Genomic DNA, 9,540 nt, shown 5'->3' with positions numbered 1-9,540 from the left:
TTCAGCGTCTGTTATTCTCCTTTTCTGTCATGTTAGTCAATCTGTTAGGTATAAGATGGTATCTCAGCTGTGTTTAAATTTGCATTTCAGTTGAATTTCTTTTTAAGCTTTCTTTAAGTTTGTTTTTTTTCCCACAAGGTGTGAATGTGCATAATCTTCCACCATCATTTTCTATAATATTTTACAAATAAGTTCATATTCTAAACTGGTGTTTCCCTTTGGGGCCATATTTTTCAGATTTGGCAAGGAGATCAAGTGTTTATAAGTGAAAGCCATTTCCAGGCCTTTTTTCATCTCCCTATATAATCAATTGATTTAATTCAATCAAAATTCTGAGGAAAAATGTTAAACTCATTATTAATAAATGATCTCCCTTCCATTTCCCATCCTTGTTGACCAACAACTCTTTAAAAAATATCAGGTTGGAGTAATTTTAAGGACACCCATATAATTTTCTCATTTTTATTCTTTATTCTAATTTTTAATTTATTTTTATTAAAACGGAAGCTAGGTGGCACAGTGTACAGAGCACTGGGCTTGGACTCAGGAAGACTCATTTTTAGGAGTTTAAATCTGGCCTCAGACATTTTGTAGTTGTGTTACCCAGGACAACTCATTTAACTCTGTTTGACTTAGTTTCCTCATCTATAAAATGAAATGGAGAAGGAAAGGGCAAACACTTCCAGTATGTTTGCCAAGAAACCCTCAAAATGGCATCACAATGAGTGAGACATGACTGAAATGATTCAACAACATAAATTTTTATCTTTGTTCAAACAAGACATTGGTCTAACTGTGCAGACAATTGATATAAGAGCTGATGCTGAGGATTTGCATATTAGGAATGTAATGTTTCTTGTCTGTTTCAGGATTTGTGCAATTTTATTTGCTCTTTGCCATGTCCAGTACCTCCCAATTCTTTTCTTAAAGAATATATTCCCCAAATGAAACATATGTGAGGTTTATGTATAGTCTATAAACCTTTAGCCTTTTTCAATCCTACTCCTGCACCTTTTCTCCCAAAGTACTTTTTGTCATATTACCCTATTCATTTATTAAGAGCTTACTATGCAGGGACAGCTAGGTGGTGCAGGGAGGTGCAAAAACTTCATATAAAGAATTGTGCTTATACTATGTCTTGCAAGAAGAAGGGATTTCTGTAAGAAGTAAGTAGGGAGTAAATTCCAGGAATGGGTGGCTAACAATGAAAAGCCACCCAGATGTAGGCAATGGAATTCCATGTCTGAGGAATAGATAGAAGTACAGTTTGATTGGATTACAGACTATAAGATGGAAAGAAAAGTATAATAAGAAGTTCAATCAAGTTGAAAATGGCTTGGAAAAGCAGACAGCTTTATCTTTGACCTTAAAGGCAACAGGAAGCTACTGGAGTTGATTGAGTAGGGGAGTCCAGTTCAGATCTACCCTTAAAGAAAACCACTTTGGCAGCAATAAAAAGAATGAACTGAAGTGGGAAAAGGCTTGACATAAGGAAACCAGATAGGAAGCTATTGTAATAATTTAAGCAAGAAGGGATGAGGGTCTGAACTCAGTGATAGTTGAGTCAAATGTGAGAGATATTGTAAAGAGAGAAATGGCAAGTTTTAGTAAATGTTAGTTATGTGGGATGAGAGTGAGTGCAGAGTCTAGGATAATACCAAGGTGACAAACCTAAGAGCCTGGATGAATGGTGGTGACTTCAACAAAAATAAGAACATTTGGAAGGAGGATGAATTTGGGTGGATGTGTGGAGTCTGAGATGACTCAAGGACATCCAGTTTTAAGTATCTAATAGGCCGTTAGTGATGCAGGTCTGAATTTCGAGGGATCGGGGAGAGGCTAGATATATACATCTGAGAGTAATGAAATGACATCACTTTTTATTACCAAATTTTCATGGAAGTCACTGAGTCACAGAGCATACTTTTTAAAATTTTATGATTTTAATATTTACCAAGTTTATGAAAAAAAGAATTTCTCTACCTTCTTACCGCTCTCTAACAAATGCTGGTACATGAGCTGAAGTTATTTCATAGTGATAATTTTGGTAATATTCATCATAAATTCTATAGTACAAGATGACCAAATGTCCTCCAAAAAGGATGTATCTTTTTACCTTGGATACAAACGTACCCACAGTTTTATCATAATAAATAAGATTAACCAAATCCTTTGAGCCTTCTTTCCATTTAGCTGCAGCTTTCTTTGCCTTCTACTTTCATTTATATACTTTCATTTAAATTATAATTTATATTTCATCATAATGGAATTTGTTATGTTTCTTCGGTGTTAAATCCATTTTGTCATGGAAAAGTATTTCACTTTTAATTATAAATAGCTAAATTTGTGTTTATAAATGTTTAAAAAATGTGATTTTTAACCCTCCCTGTCCCCTCATTATTTCTCTATGACTCATTTTGGGAGCAGAAGAGTGACACACAGAACTGAAAGTCATGTTCTCTTTGGCTTTGTTTCACAGATTACCATGACCAAATATTTCATCACTAAATGGTCATCCTACTGGTGATAAGTCTCTCCATCCTTAGCTGGTCTGATGTTCAGAAAGCAGTCACTCTGTCAGGATTGTCCTCAAAGCCTTCCGAGCATGGTGGAGTCTGACAGAGCTTGAGTTCTGTGATAATTAAAATGTTTGGAGGCAAAGGAATATATATATATATATATACATATATATATATATGTATATATATATATATATCAATTATGACCACTGAAATATGTTTTCTACTGTGTCTTGGTTTTCTATAAATATAAGATGGTCACCAGGGAATATATTCCCAATTTATGAATATGCCCAAGCCAACTGGGTTTTATAGAGAAATTTAATTTATAATACACTGATTAATCAATAGAAAAAGAGAGAAAGTAAGAAAGGAATAAGAATTAATAAATCAGTCAGTTGGTTTTATCACTCACTCAAGATCTCTCTAAGTAAGGCTTCTCATGCCAACCTCAGGCTCCACCTTCAAGAGAGCCTTCTTTCAAGAAATGTTTCCAGAGAATTCTCCTCCTTCAGAGCCAGCCTTCTCTCCTGGTCCTCCCACAGAGCAACCTCCTCAGCCCTCCTTCAGAGTCACCTTGCTCAGAGCAAAACCTCCTCTGGCACTTCCCCCTGTCCTCAGACCCTGCTATCTTTAAGGAAACCATCTAAGTCCCCTCCCCTCAGTTCTCACATCTACCAATCACTGTCCATGTCTTCCCTGTGCCAATGGTGGCTCTAGCTTAACCCAGGACCACCCAGAGGTCTGTGGCTTTGCACATGTCTGTTGAAGGTCATATTCTCAAATAATTAAATCTTGATCCTTTGCTGCAGCCCTTCCTAAATCCTTTTACTCTGAGTAGAGTGGAGATTGCATTTCCCAAAACCTGGTTCTGTCATTCCAAGTATCTCTATTGTATTAATTCTAAAATCAATCATGACTCAAAGAACTTCCTGTTCTATGTTTAAGCATAGGTCAAAGCCCTTTCCATTGTTTAGCAAAAGGTTTCTGTCCTAAAGTAGTCTTAGGTAGGGAGGAGAAGGACCCTCCCATGCCTAAGGTTTCACATTCCAATAGAGTTTCTTACTATCAGTAGGAAATTTTTTCCAGTATGCAATTTCCCAATGGGGAAATTTCCAACATTCCTAAGTCTAAGAAATTTCAAGGTTTACAGTTCTACTGACAGGGCTATCAAGAATGCAGTTATCTCCACACTAGGATAAGACATCAAAGTTGAAATTTGTGGGCCACCACATATCAAGGAAATTGTGGAGGTACCCTTCTAAGTGTCCTCCATGCTTGCTCCTCTCAGCTAAAAAATTTATATTGCTACATGCCCTTCATTTCTTTTGCTCTTATCCAATTCTGTGGTTTCTTTCATTTTGTCTTTCATGGCTATTAACTGCCTGCCAATAAACATTAGCTAGACCTATTCTTATAGAAAAAATACCTAATGAAAACTCAACCATTCCTTGATGCAGCCCTTTTAATTTTCCCTGCCAAATACATGCTCAGCATTTTAATTTATTATAGTTTAGGCCACTTAGATTAGCCCAAAGATATTTGTTCCTTTGATCTATAAATTCTAGAGAGCGGGGAATACTATTCATTTGGACACATTATATTTTTATAGGGAATTGTATATATTTACAGAATTATAGAAATGGTAAATAGCACTCAGGTATAATACATTATGCTTTATATGGCATTCTATTATTTCATCACAGGTTTATAGGTTTCATGGCTTTGTGTTTTCAGGAGGGAAAAACCTAAGGCAGAACTTGAATTTTTGCCAATAACTTTGCTGACAAAGTAAGTACTTTAAAAGAATACCAATTTTCTCATACTTCTACTTTAAAGTATTTTTCACCTGATTGGGTTTTGTGTGATTTTACCCTTCAGAAACTGGCAAGAGTAGTGAAAAAAATAATGGAGATGCTCAATTATCTTCACTGATGAAGAAGATGGATAGCATGGATAAATGGTATCCACAAATTGCCCCCAAACCTCATTTTAGTTAATATAGTAGTTTCAATCTTCTTTCCAACTAAACCTTTTACCAGAGCACTTAATAAAGAGCACAGTTGACTGATCTGAATTTTACCTTTTCTTCTTTCCACATGGTCCCTCTGTTATAGGTGCTTTTAAGGAAGGCAAGACCTTACCTAAAAAAAATTGGGTAACACCACTAGTAAAAACTCACAGACTTTATTAAAAGGGAATTAACAGTAAAACACTAAAAATCATTACTTTGGCAGGAGCCTGTGAGACAGATGCAGTTCAACCACCAGGGGTACCCTGAAACAATTCAGATAAAAAATAGTTACTAAAGCTCAGCAAATTCAATTGTTCCCAGCATATATGTGAAGAGTCACATTTCTTCCATAAAATCAACCACAGCCATTTTTCCTCTGGGCACTACTTGGTGTCACCTGGCCAGGGTTCCCTACTGAATTGCTCTGCCTAGATTTGATTTTCTCTTGCCCTCTCCTCACTAGTTCAAGACAGGGTTGTGTTGGAGTCAGGTCAAAAGAGCCAGTTATTAAATTTTCAGCGTGAGCATTTACACCTCAGAAATTGGCAAATGCCACAGATTAGGTTTTGATTTACTGATTTGTTCATTGTTTAGACTTAAGGAAGTGATAGGGAAAATACAATAATGCAGACTAAATTTAAAAATGTGTCTTTCATACATTCTTTTTTTGTTGTTAAAAACATTTATCACACTACCCTCTGGTTCAGTGTTACCATGATGCTATTTCCCCTTGCCACACCTGTTGCATATCCCATCTCCATAATACCTAAACTTCTATATCCTTCCATCTGATAAATTAGTCTATTCTGAAGACAATGATGTTATCTTTAACTTTTATTTTACCTATGTTTAACCCTATCACATCATAAAAACAATATTGTAAACACCAGTTCCATAATGACAAATTGAGGTCTCATCTCCATGGAAATGTTGAAACAAGTTCACATCTCGAATTTTTCCTTTCCTATCTCCTTCTTTGGTTACTCTTTGCTTTCCCATAGTTTATTTGTTGTATCTTCACTCTTCTTTCTTGACAATCTTTCCTTTGCAAAGTCATCTGTGATTATGATTCAAATGATCAGTTTTATCACTTAGTAAATTTAGTTTCATGACCTCATCACAATGAGATAGCACTGGCTAAAAGTACCAGTCTAGACACATTTATCTTGTGTTGTCTTTGTTCATGTTAAGTCCACTATAGAAAATCACCCAAATACCTTAAGTATTTCATCTTGTTCTTTGTCTGTGCTATGGTCATCAGTGGTACATTTGGTATCTCTTGTTCTCTTTTCTTGAGCAGCTCATCAACTTTCTGGACATACATATCCTTGATGATGTCTTATGGGATGTTTATGACATATTTATAATAGAAATGGATCCTACACCATAGGGAAGAGCCTGGAATGCCACAGAGTATATTGGGTCCACCAAGGTATTTATGTTGTAATCTACTTACATTCTTCAAACATCTTCCCATTAACTTTGGTCACTTGTAATTTTGCTTTTGAGATTATCGTGTTCTATGATTTGCATGTACAATATCACAAAAAGAATTTTGGCATGGAAGAGATGAGTTTTGTGACAGTAGCATCTGGGGATCATCAAAACTATTATTTGGCTTTTCCATTTGCAATCCAGAAATCCTACTCAACTATAAATCAAGATCATTATACCTCTATGGTCCTCCATACATGTTCATCATCTATCTGTCTATCCATCTACTTTTCTATCTATCCATCTACCTATCTATATTTTTCCATCTATCTATTCATCTCTCCATTAGGTATCTATAAATCTATTGTGATTAACTTCAGACTATGCCTCTGGTTTCTCTTAAGTGAATCTTTTTTGTTTATCTTGCCCAGAACCAAGGCTTTGTGTCCCTTTTCAACTATTTTTAGACATGCTGCCTCCATGCAAAACATGTCCCTCAACTCCTTTCCACTGGATTCAACTGGATCCTGCACCAAGATCCCTGAAGTCTCATACTTGAACTTCTGTTTTAGCTTGTCCACTTCTCTCCATTCAGACAAAGCCCTTCTTAACTCCCCTTCATGTGGTATCTTCCTCTGTTAGAATATAAACACTTTGGGGACAGAGTCTATCTTGCTTCCTTGTATTTACATTCCTTATCCTTAAGGCCATGCCTAGCACATATGTTTTCAATAAATGCTTTATTTTTTACTCATTTGTAACCTGAGCCCCAAAGCCCATTGGTATAGGACACTTTCCTCATTGGTAGAGCAGAGATGCCAAGAGCAGGAGAAAGGGGGCAAGAAAAGTGAAGACAATAATCATTTATATGGTGCTTACTACATGCCAGGCACTATACTAAAAGCTTTTTTACAAATATTATAATTTGGTCCTCATAGTAGTAAAGTAGATGCTATTGTTATCCCCATTTCACAATTGGGGAAACTGAGGCAAAGAGGTTTACATGACTTTGCTAAGTTGCAGTTTGTGTCTGACATTATATTTGAACTGAGGTCTTCCTGACCCCAGGCCAAGTTTTCTATCTACTGCACTCTATTTTATTTATATGTATATATACATACATACATACATATTCACTCCATTATATGTAGGCATGTGTTCATACATACAGATATATAAGTGTGTGTGTATGTATATGTACATATATACATATATATATTACATATATATATAATGGAGAAACTGTATACACCCTGTTGGACCAGGAGAAGGCTGGGGTGGGGGCTAATTTCTTCCCCTCCTGTACCATAGGGAAGAGCCTGGGTTGCCTCAGAGTATCTCAGAGGTAGAGATAAGCTCCTTACTCTAGCCCTTTGGTTTCCATTGGTTCCAACAAGGTACATACATTCACTCCATAAGAGATACAAACATGCACAAACACATATACATATGGTATATACAGTCACTCCACAATAAGTGAATGTATATACCTTATTGGACTAGGGTAGGGGAATGAGAGAAATATAGAGATATAGCTAAAGATATGTGTACTATTTTGAAAGAGGAGTACTTATGACCCATTTCTTTCCCCCTTGCTGTCTACCTACAATTATTTATTCTTCCCAATCTCGGTCCTCAGGCTATTTCATTTTGGGCAACATATCCTGGGGAATATGGTTAAAATATAGTCCTCAGTTTAGAAATGAGTCTCATGGTGAAAGTAGAGGAGGGTCTGTGGACTGGAAACATGATTATTTGTCCTATTGCTTGCTTATTCTTTTATCTTTCAGATTTTGGTGAACCTAGAGTTGAATGTGATTTATTTCTGGGATGTCTAAACCCAGATCAACATAGAAGGAAGGGAGCAGTAGGGTGTGGAGTGGGGGGGGGGGGTGCAGAGAAGTGAGGTGCTACTTAATGTGAGCTAAACCTGAGCCCTTTTGGTGGGAACCTACTCCTTTGTAATCATCTTTCCTCTTGTATATCAAAAAATGAAACAAAATTTTGATAACCAGGAGGAAAGGAAAAAGAAATACTATGGATTCCATTCTGTTTTTCACTTGACAGTATGGGTTCAAGCATTCTGAAGTCTATGCAATTAGAATATTTTGTTTGAAAGAAGCATTTTGAGAAGCTCATCATTAACAGGAAATCCTTCTTTTGTTGTAACTCTGCACAGAACTTCTATGACACTGACAAATAGACTAGATAAGCAAATGACCCCATGTTTTATGCCCCAATTGCTATTATACCCTGTAGATCATTGAACAATTATTGCAATAGCTTCATCTGGCACAGAACCTCATTTAATTTCAGTCGATTATTGGAGCTATCTTATTATCTAAATGATTTTTAAAATTTGCAAACCTAGAAAGATCTTATATTCTCTATACTTCTCAGTCCTCTATCATCCATTTATGCTCTTTTCCATCCATTATAAATTCTTCTTTTTGAAAACCTCTTTGAAATATCTCAAAAATGGATTCCAAATGTCCTTTTAAGTTGTCACCTCTACCTCAGATTTCTTCCCCATGTCCTGTCATTGCTCTACATTTCAACATGTGTGATCACCACTTTTATATATAATTCTTTGGATATTGAAGTGAAAACTTAAATGAGAAAAGAACACTGACAAATATTTGTCATTTTGTGGTCCTATTTTCATCTGCAACCTCTTCACCATTCAGAATTATATGTACCCCTATCTATGATTATGGGATGGAATAGGACTAAACTCCAGCTTAGCACATAAACCAGAGAATGTGAGATTTGGCAATACCTAGAAACAATAGTCCTTGACTTGTGGTTGGCCCTATCCAGACTAGTAAAGACCCAAACCAGAAAGAAAAAAGCAAAGAGATATGTGCAATATGAATATTGATGCCAACATTTTGAATGAGATATTAACAAAGAGGCTACAGCAGTATATTTAAAGGTTATTCACTATGAACAGATTTAATTGAAATCAAAAAGTTATTTGTAACACAGGGATTTGCCAATGAGCAGTTACTGGATGTAAGGAATTTAATTAAGGGTTTGACTAAAATATATGAGAATTTTAAGATAATATGGTGGTCCCCAATTTTAAAATTAAAACAGCCCAAAAGTCAAAATGACTTTTAGCAGCTTTTATTTACAAAAAGGTGGAGAGAGTGAAAGTAGAGAAATGAAAGAGGGTGGAGTAAGAAGTCTAGCTTATCACCCCAAATGTCGCTCTAGTCCCTTACTCAACTCACACAGGGTTTGTTAACCCTTCAGCCAGAAGACAGTGTTGAATTAAGCAAGGGTTCAACCCACAAGAACTAATCTCCCCAGAAGCCAGGAAAGGAAGGTCAGCTTGACTCACCAGGAGAAGATCCAAAAGGAGAAGATCTAGGAGCAGTCTTACCAGAATCTGTCCAAGAGTCACAGACCCAGTCCAAGCTCCTTCAATCTGAAAACTCAGGACAAAGACCCCTTGCACAGAAAGTTCATCATCGTTTTGTTTTGGTTTTTTTTTTACTCACTTCCTGTTCCTTCCTCCACTTTGCACAGAACAATTGCAGTCTTTAAATTTGCTTAGCACTGCCCGCC

The sequence above is a fragment of the Monodelphis domestica genome, chromosome 8, assembly GCF_027887165.1.
Source record: "Monodelphis domestica isolate mMonDom1 chromosome 8, mMonDom1.pri, whole genome shotgun sequence".
NCBI classification, from domain to species: Eukaryota; Metazoa; Chordata; class Mammalia; order Didelphimorphia; family Didelphidae; genus Monodelphis; species Monodelphis domestica.
Note: the sequence above shows the minus strand (reverse complement) of the source record.